The sequence below is a fragment of the Neoarius graeffei genome, chromosome 21 (assembly GCF_027579695.1).
Source record: "Neoarius graeffei isolate fNeoGra1 chromosome 21, fNeoGra1.pri, whole genome shotgun sequence".
Classification (NCBI taxonomy): domain Eukaryota; kingdom Metazoa; phylum Chordata; class Actinopteri; order Siluriformes; family Ariidae; genus Neoarius; species Neoarius graeffei.
The window spans coordinates 40,326,785-40,351,281 of NC_083589.1; the positions used below are offsets into that span (position 1 = coordinate 40,326,785).

At 42.2% G+C, this 24,497-nt stretch overlaps 1 protein-coding gene across 4 annotated transcripts in view; it reads right to left on the reverse strand.

The window, feature by feature from the left end:
- The window catches only part of LOC132869735 (xylosyl- and glucuronyltransferase LARGE1), a 284,001-nt gene extending 260,159 nt beyond the window's left edge, over window positions 1-23,842 (reverse strand). For all 4 annotated transcript variants that reach the window (XM_060903111.1, XM_060903110.1, XM_060903109.1 and 1 more), the window contains exon 1: window positions 23,673-23,842. The gene's annotated coding sequence lies outside the window, so the exon portion shown is untranslated. The remainder of the gene's footprint in view (window positions 1-23,672) is intronic.
- Window positions 23,843-24,497: the final 655 nt, after the last annotated feature.

The following is a 24,497-nucleotide window of genomic DNA, read 5'->3' on the forward strand; positions in this document are numbered from 1 at the left end:
TTTCCCGTTGCCTTCTACTGGATTATTATAGAGGTTTTCTCCTCTCAATCATTCACACACGCCTATGGACAATTTAGAGTAGCCAGTTAACCTAACCGTATGTCAGAAAGGCCCTCGCCGGCCACTGGGCTTGAACCCAGAACCTTCTTGCTATGAGGCAACAGTGCTAACCACTACACCACCAGCTTGCCTAGATCTAATAAAAATATAATAATTAATAATATGCATTAATGAGACCATCAGTGACGGCGTAGCTCACTCCGGCCCGTCTAGTCCGGAAGGAATGATCTAAAGTGGGCCACCTTGTGCAATAAATGTTGCAAGCTATATACACCCTAGGAATACCTACCTACTTGCCAGAAAGAATCCAAAACGACGAGGAGTTGACCAAGAAGGAAGAGATTTTTTGTTGAACTGCTCATTAAGGCTTAATTAGTCTATAACTTCATTAATAATTGTAATGAAGCAAACCTGGGTCGAAGTTATATGCACCCTAGGTACCCCTACCTTCATGCCAGAAAGAATCCAAATCGGTGAAGAATTGAGGGAGAAGAAGCGATGTGTGTGGAAACTGCTCATTAGGGCTTAATTACTCCATATCTTCATTAATAACTGCAATTATGCAAATTTGTGTAGAAGCTATACGCACCCCAGGCAGACCTACCTTCCTGCCAAAAAGAATAAAAACGAGTGAAGTATTGAGAGAGAAGAAATGATTTTCGTGAAACGTGGACGACGCCGGACAACACATGATGGCACGAGCTCATCGCATGTCAGTCGGATGAGCGAATAATTAATAATGAATTAATAACGAGGCCACAGATGTTAGGATTCAATTTTGATCCCTTTGGACAGACCAAGAGAACATCCGAACATTTTCATTGCTATTCTGCTAACGCGGTGCTTTTGCCAGAGCAAGTCTCTTTCAAAGGTCAAGGGTCAATCTATATTTACAGTCCATCATTGGGCACTATGCAATTAAGTGCCATTTCACTCCAAAATCCATTTCACAGTAAAAACGCCATGCCTGGATTATTGTCCCATGATTGCAAACTGATTACATCAAGTGACTTTAACAGGGAAATCGATAGATCAGTCTGCTTGTTTATAGCAACATCTCAACGCAAGCAACGGGAAAGATAATAGCATCCATAACTTCTGCAGGCCGAAACCATAAAAAAGCAATTTCCTGTGTGTGCATATACACTGAAATTTGTAAATACACTGTACACGGTCTGAAATCCTGCACTGAGCCTGGAAGTTGGTCTGGAAAAAATGGAGTTAAACAGAGGTAATGGACAAAGCTACAGATACACAGTCCAGAGATAGAACATTAGTGTGCATGCTGTGGATTCAGAAACTGGAAGCAACCAAATTCAGGGTTCTGGTTTCAGTTCCGTCCCACCACTAAGCTGAGTTATAACAGGAACAATCATAATGATAACAGTAAAAGAGACCGAGGATCATCATCACTGCTTAGGAAAAGTTATGTTTACATGAATGTTGTTTCTGTCTGAGCAGCTAAAACTGACTACAACAAAATTAATGATGAAATTAAAGGTTTTTCAAAATCATTAACTGTGTGTGCGCTCACCTCATTATCTCTAGCCGCTTTATCCTTCTACAGGGTCGCAGGCAAGCTGGAGCCTATCCCAGCTGACTACGGGCGAAAGGCGGGGTACACCCTGGACAAGTCGCCAGGTCATCACAGGGCTGACACATAAGGGGTGTTCACACAGCAACTTTTACTCCGGTGTAGCACCGGGGCTGCCCCGGTACAGCGTTCACACGGTACAAAGTTATACCGGTGTAGCCCCTGAAAGCTGCTTAAACCGGTGCAAATCTAACCCTGCTCGGGAGGTGGTTTAAGAAATTTACTCCGGAGTAAATGCTAGTTTGCGGGGCAGCACCGATATAAAATGGGATGTCTGAACGCTACTGGGGTAGACTCGCTACGCGTGAGGAGAGTTGATTACATACGGGCATTGCATAATTTGCATCCTGGTATTTTGCGCTTCCAAAATGGCGAATATCAACAACAACAGAACTGCGTGTCTTCCAGTGTTGCCAGATTGGGCGGTTTTAAGTGCATTTTGGCGGATTTGAACATATTTTGGGCTGGAAAACATCAGCAGTATCTGGCAACACTGGTGTCTTCATCCACGTTGTTTTCCCGGCGCTTGGTGATGCCATGACAACCGGGAAAAGGAAGTACATTTTCACGCATGCGCATATTTCATTTCCACATTATTACTATCGTATAGTACGGTCACAAAAACTGCCGTGTGAACGCAAGTGGGGCTGCACCGGTGCTAACACGCTTCTCTCTAGTAAGCAGGTTTGTGACGTGTGAACGCTCCACAAAGTTTACACCGGTGTAAGATATATCGCAACAAAATACATCGGTGCAGCATCGATGCAAATATGTGCCGTGTGAACACCCCTATAGACACAGACAACCATTCACACTCACATTCACACCTACGGTCAATTTAGAGTCACCAGTTAACCTAACCTGCATGTCTTTGGACTGTGGGGGAAACCGGAGCACCCGGAGGAAACCCACGCGGACACGGGGAGAACATGCAAACTCCGCACAGAAAGGCCCTCGCCGGCCACGGGGCTCGAACCCGGACCTTCTTGCTGTGAGGCGACAGCGCTAACCACTACACCACCATGCCGCCCTAGCTGTGTGTGTTATTTATCCATTTATTTTTTTACATGGATGAGCATTTTACTGGGAAATACATCACTTGGATTTTTCATACGAATTACATCCAGGACACTGAGTAATGCCTTTTCCAAGCTCCTCACTCATGAGGAACTCGATGAATTGTTTTGATACATTTGCGTACTTTTCGTTTGTGAACGTGTCTGTACAATAAAAAAAATAATCGCATGCTGGCTTGAAGATATGAAGGTTATCTTTTCGTGTTGAAAAAGTCACATTTTTCATACGAAATACACTGCGGATCTGAGTGACATCTTTAAATAATATTGGCTGGCATTGAGTGGTCTATCAGATACATTCCATTCAGCTAGCAGGACACTGAACGAGTTGAAGACGAAGCAAACCTGGCGGCAACGTTTGTTGACAAATTGTCACAGTTACTCACTAGCGTGAAAGTTTTACATCTCCGGTGTGTGACGTCATGTCTTGACAACCATGCAATATGGGAAACCATATTCAACACTCATTCTCCATTGGGTAGAGTGACGTAATACACGTAGGATAAGCGATATGTTAACAATATTGCATGCTATCAAACAAAATGAATGAAACCCACTAGAAGGGAATTGAATACATGTTTTTATTCCATCAAAAAAGTGTCCTGTATGTATAATAATTAAATAATATTGGCTGGCTTTGAATGGTACATCAGATATATTCCATTCAGCTAGCATCATACTGAATGAGTCAAAGATGAGTAGCTGAATGGAATATATCTGATATACCACAAAAAAAAAAGACAGCCAATATTATTATTCATACTGTACACATTCGATGGAACAATTATAGATTTTACAAAAAGTTAAGAACAGCGGGGTAACTTAGCAATATTGAATCCTGATTCTAACCAAAAGTAATTCAACGTACAAAGTCAAAGTTCTAACAATAAAAATGGTACAAAGTCCAAAAAGCCTCAACAACAACCCAACTTATATACAAGCGATATACAGGTTTACAGTTCAAGTTCAGAGTTACTTTTGGTCGTAGTTAATTGTTACATTGCAGTTGTTCAAAATAAAAGGGCTTTGCTGAGTGAAGTCCACGAGTGACGTCCTCTTGTAAAAGTCTCCGTCACTTTTTCTCACCTCCAAGTATAACTTTGACGATATTTCTGCTATTGCTCTCTTTTCCAGTTTTTCGATGTCCGTTGGTCTGTTTTTCTCTTGTAAATATGCGTGAAGAATATATAATGAAGTTTTGGTAGCCTTTCGGGTGTTCAACGCATCTTTAGTTTCAGTTTATTTATTTAGTGCTTAAACCGAGCACTGAATTAACCCAGTCTTCTCTCTCTCCTGGCTGACAAAGAAATGATTGTGCAGCAGAAAAGTTGTCATTGGCTCTTCGCATGAGCTCTGACATGTGACGTTGTGTTGTCTTGAAAATGTGCAATATTATAACAATAGACAGCCCTGTGATGACCTGGCGACTTGTCCAGGGTGTACCCCGCCTTTCGCCCGTAGTCAGCTGGGATAGGCTCCAGCTTGCCTGCGACCCTGTAGAAGGATAAAGCGGCTAGAGATAATGAGATGAGATGAGATTATAACAATATTGCACGCGCATGCTCCATTGGGGAGAGTGGTGTAATACATGGAGGATAAGTGATATGATAACAATATTACATTATATCAATAAACCGGGTAGAAGGGAATAGAATACGTGTGTTATTTACCAGCTGTGAGGTCCGTATCGTGAAATACCGTGACCGAGGTCTTGAAAGTACTGAGCGAGGCCCTCTGGGCCGAGGTCAGTATTCAAGGCCGAGGTCACGGTATTTCACCATACGAACCAACCTTAAGCTGGTAAATAATATATTTATTTTTTTCTTCACCAAATTCTAACAGAAAACAAGAGCGCCCGAAAGGGAAAACCGAGCTGAGCCGCCATTTTGAATCCTCATTCACGGCTGTAATGCAAATTGCTTCCTCCTCGGTATACAAGTGCACTTCCATGGCAGGAAAAAGAAAAAAAAAAAACACTACATTTTGCCGCCTATGTAGTCCCCTATTTATACAAAATTGAGTCATTCAGGATTCAGCCATGTTTCTACTCAGCGTTAGCAAGTTACAGGTTTTTAGCTTTCTCCTGAAATGTTTTCTTTTATTTCTTCTTCCTCAGGGTAGTAAAACTCGCTTTCGCTGTGAACACTGTCGTTATCGCTATCCATGCTGTAAAATTAATGCTATTCTCCTGAGAAATGCTGGCAAAAATGTACAAGATTTTTGATAATCTTATCAATAAATCTTATAAAAAAAGATAAATGTTGACAAAAAAAAAATTATACTATGTTTGTTGTTGATGCGAACAAGCGAGTCGCCAGGAGGTCCATACCGTAGGATACGGACCCGCTCACCAGCCAATCAGAGCGCAGGATTTGATGGAAACCAGACCGCGAAAAAAATAAATGTTTTTATTCCATGGAAAAAGTGGCTCGTATGTATAATAATTCCCGATATTTCACTCTGATGTCACTCCGTGTTTTCCCACTGACTAGATGTGCATTGTCAAAATGGTGAATCAGTTCAAAATTAAAATTCTTTTGATTAACTTGCATTTTTTTTTTTTTTTGTGGATGTGTCCATATAATATAAAGAACATTACACGGTGGCGCAAAGATATGAAGTTCATCTTCTCATGAAGATGAGAAGTAATTTGAGTTTACTTGAATTTGAGTAAAACAAAGATGATGTTATTTGGAAAATATAAGTCGAACCCTCAAGTTGAATTGAAAATTGAAAACATAACCATAGAAAGAGTTTATGAAATAAAATTTCTGGGTGTGACTGTTGATCATAAAATCTGCTGGAAACCACATATTAAATCATGTTAAAGCAAAAATAGCAAAGATTACTGCAATTTTGGGGAAATCAAGACACATTCTGGACTATAAATCACTACATACTCTGTATAATGCACTCATACTTCCATATCTGAGCTACTGTGTGGAGATGTGGGGTAATACCTACAAATCTAACCTGCAGCCGTTATGCACATTACAAAAAAGAGCAATAAGAATTGTCAATAATACGGGATATCTTGAGCATACAAACGCATTATTCGTAAAAGCACACACTCAAATTCACGGATCTGGTTAAACACAAGACTGCACAAATTATGTATAAAGCAAGACATAACCTTCTTCCGGGTGAGGTACAAAATAGGTTTATGGAAAGGCAGGGTGGGTATAACCTGAGAGGGGAAATGAATTTTAAGAGAGTAAATGTTAGAACAACTATGAAAAGTATGTGCATAACAGTCTGTGGGGTGAAATTGTGGAATGGTCTGGAAAATGAACTCAAAAATAGCACCAACATAACACTGTTTAAAAAATTATATAAAAACATGTTACTAAAAATATATGAGAATGAGGACAGGCAGACTATATAGGTGATGATGAAATTGAGAGTAAGTCTGTGACTGGTCTTCTTGTATTTTGTATATAGTTATAGGTATGTGTATATGTATGTACTGTATAGATGTATTGTATGTGTGTATATATGCATAACATAAGTATCTGTATATGAGTGATTCCACACTTATGGGTACTGAAATGGGGACATGAACTTATTCACCTAAAACCATTTCTTTTTTTACCATCAGATCACAAAACATCTCATCTCATCATCTCTAGCCGCTTTATCCTTCTACAGGGTCGCAGGCAAGCTGGAGCCTATCCCAGCTGACTACGGGCGAAAGGCGGGGTACACCCTGGACAAGTCGCCAGGTCATCACAGGGCTGACACATAGACACAGACAACCATTCACATTCACACCTACGCTCAATTTAGAGTCACCAGTTAACCTAACCTGCATGTCTTTGGACTGTGGGGGAAACCGGAGCACCCGGAGGAAACCCACGCGGACACGGGGAGAACATGCAAACTCCGCACAGAAAGGCACTCGCCGGCCCCGGGGCTCGAACCCAGGACCTTCTTGCTGTGAGGCGACAGTGCTAACCACTACACCACCGTGCCGCCCGTCACAAAACATGTAATCTTTAATGAATGATATGTTAAAAGATAACTTTAATTTTCTGAGATGTAATAAAAACATATTTATATGCCAAAGTCAAGCCTATGAGTTCCAAAATGATGTCTGTTACATTACTTCTGTTACGATTGTCCATCTCGCGTCTGTTACAAATTAATTACAATCTAGCTATATACCATGTTAATCTTATTGAAAGAATGTGTATGTTTATTCTACTACACATGTTTATTAATTATATTTGCTAAAACATCACCTTCCTATGTTTCAAAAAGTAATTCTACATTGTTAAAATTGAGAATCTATATGTCCACAACACTTCTGTTACGTTCTGACTTTAGCATATAAATATGTTTTTATTACATCTCAGAAAATTAAAGTTATCTTTTAACATATCATTCATTAAAGATTACATGTTTTGTGACCTGATGGTAAAAAAAAGAAATGGTTTTAGGTGAATTTTTAAAAATAAGTTCATGTCCCCATTTCAGTACCCATAAGCGTGGAATCACTCATATATGATTTGATTTGGTTGATATTATACCATGTCGGTATGTCTTGGTATGTTTTCTTTTGTTTGTTGCTTTTGTTTTCTTTTGTATATATAGTTTATTATGGTGGAAAGTGACGTTTGATTAGCGGTGGTATAGAGGGTTAGGATTGGATAAGTTATTACTTCTTCCTAATCCTTTCTGAACATTGTTATGTTACTGCCTTGTGGCTACGCTATTCTGTTTGTTTATGACGATGTTTTGATTATTGCATTTTTAATTTTAATTTTTTTTATATCTTTATTGTTCAGACTAAAGTAATCAATCAATCATGTTGAAAATATTTTGCTCATTTGTGAATATGTTCACCACTTAAAGAGAAATTTGATGATTTTGCACAACTGTGTAATAGAACAAACGTAAAACATGAGTATTTTGCAAGGCAAATGAAAAGCTTGCTTATTTACTGCGGCTTTTCTTCAATTGCAAGCCAACTGTGACTAAATAAGAGCTAAACACAGGTAAGAACTAAAGTCATGAAAGGACTTCCAGGGACAACTCACACCAGCAGACTGGTCCAAGAAACTCCACTCACTGGAGTCTGACGTTTGATTACATCATTTCAACGGTCAGTTGTTTGACATAGCCTTTGTCTGTGTATATGGCATTATTCACCGTGTGGCATGATCCACATAACCAGGGATCAGCGTTGCTCGCCCCACCCCAAGGACATACCTACACTTCCCATACTGACTTTTTGGTGAGTAAGCTTTACACAAATATTCACAAACACACACATGTGCGCTGCAAATGTCATGTAAATGAGAGACTGAAAGTCAAACAGAGATGTGCCTCACTATACAACCCTGATTCCAAAAAAGTTGGGACAAAGTACAAATTGGAAATAAAAACGGAATGCAATGATGTGGAAGTTTCAAAATTCCATGTTTTATTCAGAATAGAGCATAGATGACATATCAAATGTTTAAACTTGAAAATGTATCATTTAAAGAGAAAAATTAGGTGATTTAAAATTTCATGACAACACCACATCTCAAAAAAGTTGGGACAAGGCCATGTTTACGACTGTGAGACATCCCCTTTTCTCTTTACAACAGTCTGTAAACGTCTGGGGACTGAGGAGACAAGTTGCTCAAGTTTAGGGATAGGAATGTTAACCCATTCTTGTCTAATGTAGGATTCTAGTTGCTCAACTGTCTTAGGTCTTTTTTGTCGTATCTTCTGTTTTATGATGCGCCAAATGTTTTCTATGGGTGAAAGATCTGGACTGCAGGCTGGCCAGTTCAGTACCCGGACCCTTCTTCTACGCAGCCATGATGCTGTAATTGATGCAGTATGTGGTTTGGCATTGTCATGTTGGAAAATGCAAGGTCTTCCCTGAAAGAGACGTCGTCTGGATGGGAGCATATGTTGCTCTAGAACCTGGATATACCTTTCAGCATTGATGGGGTCTTTCCAGATGTGTAAGCTGCCCATGCCACACACACTAATGCAACCCCATACCATCAGAGATGCAGGCTTCTGAACTGAGCGCTGATAACAACTTGGGTCGTCCTTCTCCTCTTTAGTCCGAATGACACGGTGTCCCTGATTTCCATAAAGAACTTCAAATTTTGATTCGTCTGACCACAGAACAGTTTTCCACAGTCCATTTTAAATGAGCCTTGGCCCAGAGAAGACGTCTGCGCTTCTCGATCATGTTTAGATACGGCTTCTCCTTTGAGCTATAGAGTTTTAGCTGGTAACGGCAGATGGCACGGTGAATTGTGTTCACAGATAATGTTCTCTGGAAATATTCCTGAGCCCATTTTGTGATTTCCAATACAGAAGCATGCCTGTATGTGATGCAGTGCCGTCTAAGGGCCTGAAGATCACGGGCACCCAGTATGGTTTTCCGGCCTTGACCCTTACGCACAGAGATTCTTCCAGATTCTCTGAATCTTTTGATGATATTATGCACTGTAGATGATGATATGTTCAAACTCTTTGCAATTTTACACTGTTGAACTCCTTTCTGATATTGCTCCACTATTTGTCAGCGCAGAATTAGGGGGATTGGTGATCCTCTTCCCATCTTTACTTCTGAGAGCCGCTGTCACTCCAAGACGCTCTTTTTATACCCAGTCATGTTAATGACCTATTGCAAATTGACCTAATGAGTTGCAGTTTGGTCCTCCAGCTGTTCCTTTTTTGTACCTTTAACTTTTCCAGCCTCTTATTGCCCCTGTCCCAACTTTTTTGAGATGTGTTGCTGTCATGAAATTTCAAATGAGCCAATATTTGGCATGAAATTTCAAAATGTCTCACTTTCGACATTTGATATGTTGTCTGTTCTATTGTGAATACAATATCAGTTTTTGAGATTTGTAAATTATTGCATTCTGTTTTTATTTACAATTTGTACTTTGTCCCAACTTTTTGGGAATCGGGGTTGTATTACAGCTAAATGAATCCCAGGAAATGGTAAATGCAGTTTAACCTTCTTGTGTTATTTCATGAAAGTGGTACATAGAGACAGATTTCCTTTACTACACTGGTTCTTAGAGCACACAAAATACAGCAGTGTCTTGGAGCGCAAGTGTGTGAGCAAGTCAGTTTCACACTATTCTCATTCACCTCTGCTCAGCTGTATGACAAGTGTCTGGCTACTCCTATTTATACATCCTATTGTGTTCAATGGTGTGTGTGTGTGTGTGTGTGTTGGTTCTCTCAATTCAACAATTATCTTGGACTTGCTTCTTGTCGTACTTGAATTATTAAGTCAGTTTGTTTAACAGCTCTTTGACTGGACCTTAGTCTTTACATGACAATCACGCTGGATAAAAACGTTCGCTGTTGTTCACACAACCGCATTCACCCTTTTCCACTAACGGGAAACGGGTTCCGTTTTGGTTCACGTGCCACATTTTGGATTATCCTGACCAAAAATAGACTCAGAACCTGAAAAGTTGGTTCCCAGCTGGAACCAAAATATAGCCATTTTTTCCCCCCAGCACGAACCATGATGACATCATTGGGTGTGTCATTAGTTAAATAAGAGTGCTCGGAGAGCACAATATCCCCCGCTGGCAACTATATCCATGCTATAGGTGCTTAATACACCCTCATGAAATTGTCAAAGTACAAGTTTGGTAATCAAGGGCTGTAACTGGCAAAATGCGACTGAATTGAATGCATTGCAATATGTATATTACCGACATATAAACAAAGAATCCTGTCAAGTTTCGGGAAATTCCTCCAAAAATTGTGAGAGGAGTTGATTTCAGAAGGTGAGTACCCTTCCCAGGACGGACGGACGGACGGACGGACGGACGGACGGACGGACGGACATCACCACGACATACTCCACCTTCAGGCCTTTCAGCCAGCGGGGGATAAAAATGGAAAGAAAAATATCTGCAATAACAGAACAAAAGCTCACAGGTAATTAATGTGCGCCGCCATCTTGCTACTTCTGTTTACTCGCGTTGTGAATTGTGCAACGCCCTCCATTCATGACGCATCCTTGATTCCGCTCAAAACTGGTGAAAACGCAGGTTGGTTCGCTAGCAGGCACCAAAGTTCAAAGAATCCTGAACGGAGCCAGTTCAAGAACCCGCTTCCTCATCTCATTATCTCTAGCCGCTTTATCCTGTTCTACAGGGTCGCAGGCAAGCTGGAGCCTATCCCAGCTGACTACAGGCAAAAGGCGGGGTACACCCTGAACAAGTCGCCAGGTCATCACAGGGCTGACACATAGACACAGACCACCATTCACACTCACATTCACACCTACGCTCAATTTAGAGTCACCAGTTAACCTAACCTGCATGTCTTTGGACTGTGGGGGAAACCGGAGCACCCGGAGGAAACCCACGCGGACATGGGGAGAACATGCAAACTCCGCACAGAAAGGCCCTCGCCGGCCCCGGGGCTCGAACCCGGACCTTCTTGCTGTGAGACGACAGCGCTAACCACTACACCACCGTGCCGCCCGAACCCGCTTCCTGTTTTTCAAAAAGTGGTACAAATGAGAGACAGATAGAGATACTCAAGTACTCCTTATCTACACATGGGAATATTTCTGGACAAAGTTCTGAACATAGAGCTTTACATCTTTGATTCTGTTTGTACCTGGAACCAGGCCTGCTGTGTGTATTACCCAGGACAAACAAAAAAGGGCCCTCAAGAAAACACACAAGCCAGAAAATGTAGAAGGTTGTGAAGCATAATCAAATTGGAAGTCATTCAAACATGACATTCAATACTGCTTCAAGAACTTTGCCATGCACGCCGCCGAGTTAACCAGCCCCAATTCACCTTTTTCTTCATGCAGCTGATTTATTATTAAAACACAGCAGACCAAAACATTTTACAACACGGGAAATGTTAACTTATTCTATGAGTTGCATATGACGCACAGGCCTACATTTTTTTGTCAGTGTGGTTTGATCAAATAGACATATTAGCATTTACACTTTCATCCAGATAATCCTTATCTAGATTTAATTTTGATACTCAAACTATACTAAACGATACCCGTTTTTCACTTCAGACATTTGGATATTTCATTCACCTTCTTGAGAATCCCAGATTTAGCATACAACAAGATCGTTTGTGTTTACACACCTTTAATGAGTTGTAAACGGTTATGCGAGTTCTCTTTCTGTAAGGCACATCCCTGTCATATACTGGGCATGTTACTTGCGGTGAGATGACGGCATACGGTATAACTCGTTTCTAAAACTGATCCACTTTCTTATAGTCCACAAGAGTAAGGCATACAAAGTGAAAAATTCTTGAAATGTATAAGATTTTAAGTACAAATTTTCAATATGCAGCAACGTTTGTACGTGGCGCTAACCATAATAACAACTGAAGTGGGGACGATCCTTGTGGTTTTCTGGAGAGGACACTTTTTGATGGACTCACATTTTAACCACATGTGAAGCTCCGCTGAAAAAAAAAAAAAAAAAAAAAAAAAAAAGTGTCTCACGTCTGTTTCAAGTCCTGTTTTTACTGTGCAACAACTACAGAGTATTCTGCTTCAAAAGAGACAAATATTTTCTTTAAAAAAATAATAAAAATCAACAACCACCTCATCATATGGTGTGTTTTCTGGGGAGGACATTTCTGACGGACAAAGGATCTTGTCAGAGGCACTTAGTTTACAAATAAAATGCAACTTTCACTTAAATATCTTTCTATTGTGAATGAAAGTACACGTCCCAAAGTAAAACCTATGCTGTGTTCACATATATACCGGTACGAAAGTGGTATAACTGTATCGATACAAAGTATACCGGTACAGTTTAGTGCATCTGTCCACACTAGCGAGAAACGTTTGCGGTTTTCTTTCACGGTAGTTGAAATGCGCGTGCGCGAAATGTTTCCGTGGTTACCGAGTAACTTCCTTCCGAGAATATGGCGGATGAAACAACGTGTGTATGCTTTTTGTTGTCAGTGTACAGACTGTATTTCTGGTGGTCATTTATTCAGTGGAATCGTATAAAACGCGCGAGGCAGTTGAGAAAGAAACAAACGAATCTCCATTCTTCACTATTTTATTCAGCGAAGACATCGATTGAGGTGTGTGACTTTGCACTTGCGCATTATATTTGTATCGATACAGAGCCGCTTCATCTGTCCACACTACGCGAAGCGCTACAGTACCGATACTGTACCGGTACAAAACCCATACATTTGTGGGTTTCGTACCAATACAGTTATACCGCTACAGTACCGGTATAGTTGCTAGTGTGGACAGGTGTTGCGGTACCTGTACAAAATCCCTAGTGTGGACAGGGTATTAGTTAGTGCTAAAAAATGCAGTTCTGAATTTAACCTGTAAAATCCAAAGCAGAATTAAATGAAGAAATGACCACAAGGGGGCGGCACGGTGGTGTAGTGGTTAGCGCTGTTGCCTCACAGCAAGAAGGTCCTGGGTTCGAGCCCCGTGGCCGGCGAGGGCCTTTCTGTGTGGAGTTTGCATGTTCTCCCCGTGTCCGTGTGGGTTTCCTCCGGGTGCTCCGGTTTCCCCCACAGTCCAAAGACATGCAGGTTAGGTTAACTGGTGACTCTAAATTGACCGTAGGTGTGAATGTGAGTGTGAATGGTTGTCTGTGTCTATTGCCGCTTTTCCACTACAAACGCGGCTGAGTCGGGCTGAGCCGTGCCGTGCTGAGTCGGGCTGAGCGGGGCTGTTGGAGTTGCATTTCGACTACAACCGCGCTGGCTGGAAGTGGGTGGACACACTGGGTGGAGTTAGCGAAAGTGGGTGGACGTCAGGTGATGTCGTTAAGCAGCGCAAACAGTGACATCAGTGATCTTTTAAGCGGTAGTCTCACGACCCGAATAGTAAACAATAAACATGGAGGACATGGAGTCGTTAGTGTTGCTGGTCTTGGTGCTGTGGCTTGTTGTCACCGACAACACCAACAGATACTGGCAAGAGTGTATAGATGAGGCGAGGCGGCGCATAAGGCTTCAGAAATTCTCGTAATTCGTAATTCTTCTTCTTCCGGGTTTACGGTGTTTACAGATCCCAGCGCGCTCGCGGGGCGTGTGTGGGCATGTGAGGACACGCCTCCTCACCAATCAGTGCACAGGGGAGTGTCTGCTCACGCCCCCAGCCTCACTCGGCTCGGTTTGGCTCGCTTCAGCCCCACTCCAAAACGGTGCGAGTTTTAGGGGCTAAGCAGGGCTGAAGCGAGCTGAGTCGTGCTGGTTTTTGGTAGTCGAAACGCGAGCCGTGTCGGGCTGAAGTGAGCTGAAGCGAGCTGAAGTGAGCTGAAAAAGGGTAGTGGAAAAGGGCCATATGTGTCAGCCCTGTGATGACCTGGCGACTTGTCCAGGGTGTACCCCGCCTTTCGCCCATAGTCAGCTGGGATAGGCTCCAGCTTGCCTGCGACCCTGTAGAAGGATAAAGCGGCTTGAGATAATGAGATGAGATGAAATGACCACAAGTTCAAAACTGAGCCTGGATTTGACTCTTACAGACCTATTTATAAGAACTTATAGGAGCGATTACTGCTGGTCTGTCCCTGTAAAAGAAGATAGAAGAAACTCCAGCACATTTAGACTGGACCTAGTTGCAGTAGTTAGTTGTTGTTTTTCAAAAAGACAAACAAACATTCACTACTCCCTACTCACTATCTGGGGAATTACTATATAGAGGACTATACACTGAGCTCATTGGTAAAACGAAAAAGCACTTGTGGACACTACTCCAACGTGCCGTTATTTACGTCGTTACTGTTGCGCAATTAAAACGTGCCAGATCAGTCAGCTGATGGGTTTTCAAAATAATAAATACATGCATGTATTTTTGTGATAAATACACATAATACTGAGCATATTTCCCTCATTAATCAACACAAAGTACTTTGTGTCTGCTGCATCTTTCAGTTCTTTTAAATCAAGGCTGAATACTTTCTTCTTTGCTGCTGCCTTTTATTAAATCAAATTTGAGGCTTTTGATTAATTCCTCGCTCTGCACTGGAACTTTTATTCTTGTATTTTATCTGTCTTATTCTATTTTAGATTATTTTCTATTCCCTTACTATTTTTAATTGTACTTGAATGTCAGTTTATAATGTGTTTCTTCCTCCATCTATTCACCCCAACACACTTTTTTTTTTTTCCCCCCAGCGCGACCGCAATGCATATACAGCTTGATTAGTGACCATCGGTTGTTGACCATTTTTCACGATGTATTGTGGGATACTTTGAGTCCACTGTATTGCTGGGTTTCAGTCACATGACTTTTCTTAGTGGTTTTACCGGAAGTGAAATAGCTGGTGGTCTAAAACAGCTGCTGTAGTGCAAACAACTATCGATAACTTATCAGAGTACGCTCGTAATCTAGAAGCCACTGCTGGCTTTAGATATATTCAGGAGATTGCTATGTGCAATGAAATCGACCCCTACAGTCTGGGAAAGAAGGATTTGTCATACGATCTCGAAAACTACCCTTCAGTCAAGTTGCCCGACATCTCGAACTATCTGGTGTTGCAGACGTCCTTCTACACCGCAAAACACATGAAAGTGTGGAAGAGTATGGAGGCTTACAACTTTTTTTTTTTTTGTATGTGGCTGGGTAAAGGACCTCGGTATGAAGTCACTGCCGAATGAATCCTGTATTCTTTTTGCCCGTGTAAGTATGTTTTTCGTTCGCGTCTTTACAATGAAGCGCTGCAAGCTGAAGTGTAAACAAACAGCAGTTCGCTTGATTCTCACTTGTGTTGGCTCTTATCTCTCAGCTAAATCATTCACAAAGATCATCAGAAACCCCTTTAAAGACCTGGATCTTAGTTAAACAAGACGGAGACGTGATCACGGCGCATTGTAACTGTACGGCTGGGGAAGAATTTTGTCACGGCCTTCATGCATATGGACTTTGTGAGGAGTAAACAAAGAAACAGCTGGGGACTTGAGCGCTTCATGACTAAAAAAGTACCGTAAAATAACACGTAGCAAGAAAAGTACTTGGGAAAACACTAACAGCTGAGAGGGAAATACAAACCTTTCACCAAGTGATCACTGCAAACTCGAGCATGCTTCGAATCGGCTCTCTTCAATTTCACCGAGAGGTTCAAAAGTCACCTTTCTCGACGTCTTTTTGTGAAATCCAGCCTTTTTTTTATTAGTTCACAGGGAACCCTGAAGAAACTTAGCAGTTTCACAGTTTGATCGATTCAAACAAACAATCTAAAACAACACAAGCGTAAGGGTAGTATCTCACTGGGCTGTGACAGCCTGTGACTAGTTGGAGACACAACAATTGCGATAAAATATGCGAATTAGCGACAATTTTCACTTGGAATCACACTGAACTGATATTCGCATATTTTATCCCAATTGTTGTGTCTCCAACTAGTCGCAGGCTGTCGCAGCCCAGTGAGATACTACCCATACACTCGCACTTCCTGTCTCATAGAAACTGACTTGAGAAGGGTTCGTGACAGGCTATTTTGAGAGAAATTTTGTTGCATGAATATTTTGAACATGTTCAAAATTTCAGCGACAAAGGAGCGACACTTTACAAGGAAATTGAGAAGCCCCGCGAATGTTTCAAGGCCCTTTGGAAATTCTCTCGCAAATGACGTTCACAATTTGTCGCAAGCTGTCGCAGCCCAGTGAGATACTGGCTTAAGGCATTTTTCACGCGAGCAATGAAAAAACGCTTCTCTGTATAAACGCTTTGTCAACTGAGCTTTGGTAGACCACCAGCTAAAGTTCTGAATAACTAATGAGGCGGATGTGACGTCAAGTGAAACCCAACAATAAGGTGTAATAATTCTCACTATACATTTGGACAGCACTACAAAATGGCGAGCTCACTATATAGTGAGTGATTTAGGACACAGGGCATGACTTTGAAACAGCCTTTATATTATAAAAACTTCAGGTTCATTTTTGTCACATACCTACCAGAGATACCCCTTAAATTTCACTAGGTCATTTATGTTAAAAATAACATGTTAAAGGGCACATGTTGGGTATATTCAGGAGCAAGATCAATGTAATTCTCCTATTTTATATTAAACTTTGGTCAAATATCTGCCACATTTTGCATTTTGTGCAATTGTTTTACCTTGCGCAATACCAGAAAAATTCAGTTGAAATCAAGCCATTTGAGGTGAATTGGTCCGCCTCAGAAAAAACTTGGCATTTGGATTTCCCGGCAAACATTGATTTTCGTGACGTCGCGTGCGGGACGCCTCCCTCTGAATCCTACATCAGCGCTGGTTTGTTTATGAGAAAACGACCTGGTGGTTTTCTGTAAATTTCTTCAATGTTATCGCGTAATTATTAAAATGGTTAACATATGTATCGTAGGAGGGTGTAGCAACACCAATCATGATGGGATCAGTACTCATCGTTTCCCAAAAGAGAAATGGGAGCGCTTGGTCTACACGGGCTGTACACTGAAACCGTGCAAAGCTTACACATTATGCAGGCGTGTTTAACGTTAGCGAGACAGCTATTATATTGGGTAGTGGAGCTCAGTCTAACATTTGACTTGCCACGAAACACCTGCATAATGTGCACTACTGCAACACATTTGTCCCGCACTTACACTTTGTTGAATTAATTCAATATCATAGTCACCACTGAAGCAGGGGTGCAGATACATTTTTTGAACTGGGGGGGACAAAGCTGCCAGCAAACCAACCCCACCCCCAACATGTGTTGTGCGAGGAATATCCCTGATATGCCTGTCAAACTTGTTGTGGGTAACCACAGCAACCAAGCTCGAGCTTGCAACCTGTGCAGTCTGCGCAGCTCAACCAACCGAATATCAGTCTTTGTTTTGTTTTATGTGAGTTGTTGCAGAGGCGGCACGGTGGTGTAGTGGTTAGCGCTGTCGCCTCACAGCAAGAAGGTCCTGGGTTCGAGCCCCGTGGCCGGTGAGGGCCTTTCTGTGCGGAGTTTGCATGTTCTCCCCGTGTCCGCGTGGGTTTCCTCCGGGTGCTCCGGTTTCCCCCACAGTCCAAAGACATGCAGGTTAGGTTAACTGGTGACTCTAAATTGACCGTAGGTGTGAATGTGAATGGTTGTCTGTGTCTATGTGTCAGCCCTGTGATGACCTGGCGACTTGTCCAGGGTGTACCCCGCCTTTCGCCCGTAGTCAGCTGGGATAGGCTCCAGCTTGCCTGCGACCCTGTAGAAGGATAAAGCGGCTAGAGATAATGAGATGAGTTGTTGCAACTATGTATACACTGCTGTGCACCTCAATAAACCGAATGGTAATTAGTCTTTTGATTTTTCCGTGAGCTTTGCCTTATGCAAAGAAAGACAGCATATACATTTTTTCCTCCCTATAAGTGGGGGGGGACCGAACGAGGTGAATTTAAATCTGGGTGGGACGAATCCCACCCGTCCCACCCTCTATCTGCGCCCGGGCACTGAAGTCCACTCGATCCTTGTTTACCGTCAATGGATCGGTCACTCGTCAAACAGTCCGCCAAAATCCGAGTAGGGAATGGCTGAGCGTAGCTGTCAGTCAAACACAAGTTAGCCAATGGGAATGCATTCCTGGACAGCCCACCCACATGTGAAGTTTGTGCCAAAACTGCAAGCAAAAAGTCAGGGAGTGCAAACGAGAAAGCTGGAATCGCAACCAAAATCAATTACGTCAAACAAAACTGAGAAAGACGCGGAACAAAAATAAAAGGTTTCTGAAGAGTAATAGACTGATATTTTGCACGATTACACGAATAATTTGTTTGCCAGTCTAAAAAAAAATTGACTTTTTTTTAGTGCTGTCAAGCGATTAAAATATTTAATCGCGATTAATGTCGCGACTGTCATAGTTAACTCGCGATTAATCGCAATTTAATCGCACATTTTTGTCACATGAAAAACCATTGTAATTCTCTTATCAGCATAAAAAAGTGAATGGGCTTGCTTTTTGTACCAATGTTTTTTTTTTTTTAATTGCAGAGCATAACACGTCTTGTCACAGCCACTGACATCCATAACTTCCATATTAGATGAGAAAACCAAGGGATGAAAAATAAAGTGCGTATCACTGTGAAAATAAAAGTTTTATTTTACTCTTCATTAGTTTCTTTTGAAGAGAAGTATTTGCCATAAAAGAAGAAAAAAACAGATAAAAATAAAAACATTCATCATACGTTCAAAAACGTTCATCATAGTGTGGCACTGTATTATCTAATTCTCACTGCTTATAACTCTACACCTACCCGGTGGAGATGAGCTGGGAAACTGAAGACTGAAGGAACAGTATTGAAAAGTATTTTTCCAGTCTCACCTGTGAAAGGTAATCCCATGTGATCTCGTTTGGACGGTAAACCTGTTGGTACAGTTAAACGCAGCACATGAATGAGGCATCTTTATTCTCGGCTACTGTCTAGACCAGGGGTGTCCAAACTGATCCATAAAGGGCCGTGTGGCTGCAGGTTTTCATTCCAGCCATGCAGCAGCACACCTGACTTGGCTCATTCAATCAACTGAACTGTCTTCACACAGTCAAATACTTGCAGCCACACCCACCCTTGATTAAAGGGTGGGTGTGTCAGTTGATTGAATAAGCCAAATCAGGGTGCTGCTGCATGGCTGGAATGAAAACCTGCAGCCACACGGCCCTTTATGGATCAGTTTGGACACCCCTGGTCTAGACGCTATACCAGAGGCGGTTGAAGAATCTCCACTTTGCCCCATCCAATATGGCGGCGAGGATGTTTATATGTCTATTAGGGGTGGGCGATATATCGATATGTTTAATGAACGCGAAAAAGATTTTGGCATATCGTATATATCGAGATAATGCTCTAAATTAATATGATTTCGCTACTGTGCTTAATTTCCTTCACTGTGCTATGGTGCTGCCCGCCCCGCCTCCTTCGTGTGTTTGTACCCCCTCCCCTCGCGTGTAGGCGGCGTGTTAACTCATTCAACATGGCGGCGCCCACAGAAAGCCCGGAGGCGGCAGAACTCGTACCAAAAAAAGGACAAACGGCTCCATTATATGGAGATATTTTGGTTTTAAACCGTCGGACGAACAACAGAAAGAGGTCTACTGCCGGGAATGCAAGAAATTGGTGGCAACCAAAGCGTCGAGCACCACGAACCTGTTCAACCATTTACAGGTACGCCACAAACTTTTGTACGAGGAGTGTGCCAGGCTGAGAGTTAATGCAGTGAGATGAGTTTGAGTTTTGTTTTTAAGGAAAAGGAAGGCAATATGTATTATTTCTATAAGTCAAATTATTATTTATGAAATGAGGGTTTTTTTTGTTACTTAAATGTTTAAGACACACTTTATAAAAACTGCCTACCCTCAGGTTTTATGTTTGTAATTAAAATAAGGCAATATACTACTTCCTTGGTTTGATAATTCATGTTAAAAATGGTACTAGTAACAAAGTGCTTGTGCACCTGTCTACTTGTAGGCACTTGGCTGCCTACCTGTTTGCACTTCAATAAAAAAACCACCTTGCTGAATTTGGTGTGTCTGTTTTTTGGGGGTTGTTTTTCCTGCATAGATATCGAGATATATATCGTATATCGAGATATAGCAAAAATATATCGAGATTTTTTTTTTCTCCATATCGCCCAGCCCTAATGTCTATGCCTTTCTCCATCACTCACACGTACTCTTATTGAAGCAGCGCGCAACAAGCCTCAACAGGAACTACGGGCATGGGCGCCGCCGGGGGGGAAAGGTTAGAACAATTCTAGGGGCCCCAGCACTGCCATGGGGCCCTTTAAGGGGCTGATAATATGCTTTTAATGATTTTAATAAGACTTTTGAAATAACAACAATGCAATATTCCATCTGGTAAAATGAGCTAATTGAACAAGGTTGTCTATTTCTTGAGTTCTTCAACATATTGTCATTTAACCCTCCCCCTTTTGCGAAATGGTACTGTCCAGTTCTGGTAGAAGCGCGATGCGTTAAATCTGTGTGCTGATCAGTGCAACGCTACTTGCTGCTGTGTCGCGGTGCAGCAGCCAGCCAGCCAGCAGTGGAGTGCGTACAGTCTATGATCGCTAAATATGAAGAGTGGCTGCCAAAAACGTAAAGAAAGGCAGCTGAACGCTGAGAGGGACCGGAGAGGCAGGCAACTGGTCACTCAGTTTTTCCCAAAGAAAGGTAGCTATCGCTCACATGTGTGTTCAAAATATTAGCGAATGGTAAATGAACAGTATGAACGTGGTTGGATTAGCCTATCAAGAGAACACTTTTACAGTTTGTACAGTGTAGGGGTTGACCGATAATCGGCCTGGCCGATATATCGGGCCGATATTCTGCATTTTTAGGGTTATCGGTATTGGCCATAATTTCCACCGATATGGCGATAACATGCCTTTTCGCAGCCATTTCGTTCCTAATGCGACTGTCACTGCACGTCCTTTCCTGCCTCTCTGAGTTCAAGAACACAGTCCCCGCCCACCACAACATCTGATTTGTTTGGCACAAGAGATATAGCCAATCAACATGCGCAGCTAAACACTCTGAACTGTTTCAAGGCGCCCGTATCAAGGTAAGGGACACGCTGCTTTTGCCGCAATAAGTCACAAACACACAAGTTGCAAAAGCACAACATCATTATATGTTTACATTCTTCATCTACTACTCGTTAAAATTGTCCATTTGCATCTGTGTAGCCAGGCAAACTTAGCTTACGGAAGGAAGCACTTGAATTAGCCTACAACCAACTAGTCTCACTGAAACAGCATAACGTAGGCTGCAGTCATTTTTAAATCCCCGTCTGGAAACGTTGTGAATGTGTCAGTAGTTCTACTCGAACAGTAGAATGACAGCCATACAGAGAGGTGGTCAAGGGGAGACGAAATAAAACGTAGTGTTTGTGTTCTGTAGGCTAGCGCAAGCCTACTGGCTATTTGTTATGGTGATGAGTAAACTTCATGACGTGACTCGTGCTCAAAAAGCCCACTGCACTTGTATGTTAGGTAACTTTATAAAGCGCTGTTTGAACATTTAAACAAGCCAGGTGTGACTAGTATTTATAATTCTTGCGCAAGTGATTCTCCTCGCTAGCGCTTCTGATTCGGAAAGCGATATACTCTTAAGGGAGCAGCCACTCCTAATAGGGAGTGATAGCCTACTTTACTGTATGTTTGATTTTACTTTTTAAAAAAATGCTGCAGGCAGCTCCCTACACTTGATTTGTTATTTAAAAACTACTTGAAGTTGGCAAGTCTTACTTAGTTCTTAGTGTAAAAGAATCCAGAGTGTATTTTCATTTATTTTCCACTGAAAATGGTGAGCTGTAATATAGTAGGGAGTGATTTATTTTTTTATTGGTGAATATTTATTTTATTATTTTATTTCTCATTTTATTCTAACTAATGTTTGACTTTATTGTACAAATGCTGCTGGCATCTCCCTGCACAAAATTTCATGTTCAATTTTACAATTAAACATACATTTCATGGATATGAAGGTCTGTGTCAGTGTGTGCTATGTTTAATTTCATGTGAATTATAATGTTTACATTTATCGGTTGCACATATTGGTTATCGGCATCCCAATTCCATAATAATCGGTATCGGCCCTGAAAAAAACATATCAGTCGATCCCTAGTACAGTGACATTTTTTCCATTTTAATAACCAGTTTCATAACTAATGGGGTGCCCTAAATATGCACAGATTCAGCCTCAGGGGGACCTCCGCCCTACCAAACCACTGAACCCCCCTTTGGAGAAGGAGGTAAGCAGCAATACAACCCATAAAAGCTTTAGGATTGAAGTTTTTAATGAGCGAGCGCCATATACAAAAGTCAAATAATGACAATAGTGCAATTGTGACGAGGGTGGGCAAAGTTGGGGGGTCCAAAATTCTAATCTTTCATGGGGCCCAAAATTTCTGGCGGCGCCCCTGACTACGGGTGATGCGCAGGGCCAAATTAGAATTTGCGTTAACGGCACTATTTTTTTTTTTTAAATCGTGTTAAATTGAGATCGCGTTAACGCGTTATTATCGCGTTAACTTTGACAGCACTACTTTTTTTTTTTTTTGTATTTTGATTTGTCGTTGGCGGCACGGTGGTGTAGTGGTTAGCGCTGTCGCCTCACAGCAAGAAGGTCCGGGTTCGAGCCCCGGGGCCGGCGAGGGCCTTTCTGTGTGGAGTTTGCATGTTCTCCCCGTGTCCGCGTGGGTTTCCTCCGGGTGCTCCGGTTTCCCCCACAGTCCAAAGACATGCAGGTTAGGTTAACTGGTGACTCTAAATTGACCGTAGGTGTGAATGTGAATGGTTGTCTGTGTCTATGTGTCAGCCCTGTGATGACCTGGCGACTTGTCCAGGGTGTACCCCGCCTTTCGCCCGTAGTCAGCTGGGATAGGCTCCAGCTTGCCCGCGACCCTGTAGAACAGGATAAAGCGGCTACAGATAATGAGATGAGATTTGTCGTTTTTGTTTGATATTTCAAAAGTATTGTATGAACATTTTGGCACAAAATTGATTCCATAAAATTGGTCCAGGATATGCACTTAAGGATGAGGGTGCTGAAGGCTTTGGCCCACAGCAGACTGACGTCACCCAGCAGGAGGGCACGGCACCCACGGCAGCTTTTAACGCGACCGGAAGTGACGTCGTAGAGCGCATAGTCAAAACCCATGCTTCATTTACAGTCACTGTGTTTTTGTTATGGACGTTTTGACACCTTCAGCCTTCCACATCTACCCTTTCTCCGAGCTAACAAATATTAACTCAACAATTTGACCCAATAAACGTGTGAAACACTGTGTGAGCCATTACAGCAGCAGACTGAGCGCGGCCAGCTAGCATAACAAGCTAAGCGAATAGATCCAGGCTTTCTGTTAGCAGGCAGCATGGGATCAGTGATGGTCCTGACCTGCAGGACTCCTGTGATCAGCCTACAGGGGAAGAACAGAACAGAACACCGGGACAAGCTCTGAAATGTCTTGCTAAGCTGTAACAGCCATTGTTTATCAGACTGATTTGCTTACCATTAAACAACGCGCTATCTTCGAGTTGGGAATAAAAAGCAGTGTTGGGGAATAACACCACTCATCATCCATCAGCTGCGCGCAGAAACATCCCCGACTGCAGTGATTTTGCGTTGTACTTCCACAGATCCTTCACTTCCAGGCAGATTGGTCCAGGCTTGTGAACTGAACTGTCCAATAACCGCATCCCCTTCCTTCCTCCCTCCCTCCCTCCCTCCTTCCTGCTTCCACTAAAACCTGGAGCCAGCCTGGGATCCGGCTCTGCACAGGGAGCTCATCCCCTCCCTGCCTTCTGGAAAAGCCCCTTTACCACTAAACACAAAAGATAAAGAACTGCAAAACATTTTATTTTCTTTATTTTCTCCAGCAGCAGTATGTCAATATTTTTAATTTTAAAAGATTGTACTTCTTATCTCATCATCTCTAGCCGCTTTAGTCAATTTAGAGTCACCAGTTAACCTAACCTGCATGTCTTTGGACTGTGGGGGAAACCGGAGCACCCGGAGGAAACCCACGCGGACAACATGCAAACTCCGCACAGAAAGGCCCTCACCAGCCACAGGGGTCGAACCCGGACCTTCTTGCCGTGAGGCGACAGTGCTAACCACTACACCACCGCGCCGCCCCAGCAGCATGTCAATATTTTTAATTTTAAAAGATTGTACTTCTTATCTCAACATTCTGATTTATCACAATTTTTTTTTACCCGTTATCTCAGAATTGAACGTAGTTCAACACAATATTCTCATCTCATTATCTCTAGCCACTTTATCCTGTTCTACAGGGTCGCAGGCAAGCTGGAGCCTATCCCAGCTGACTATGGGC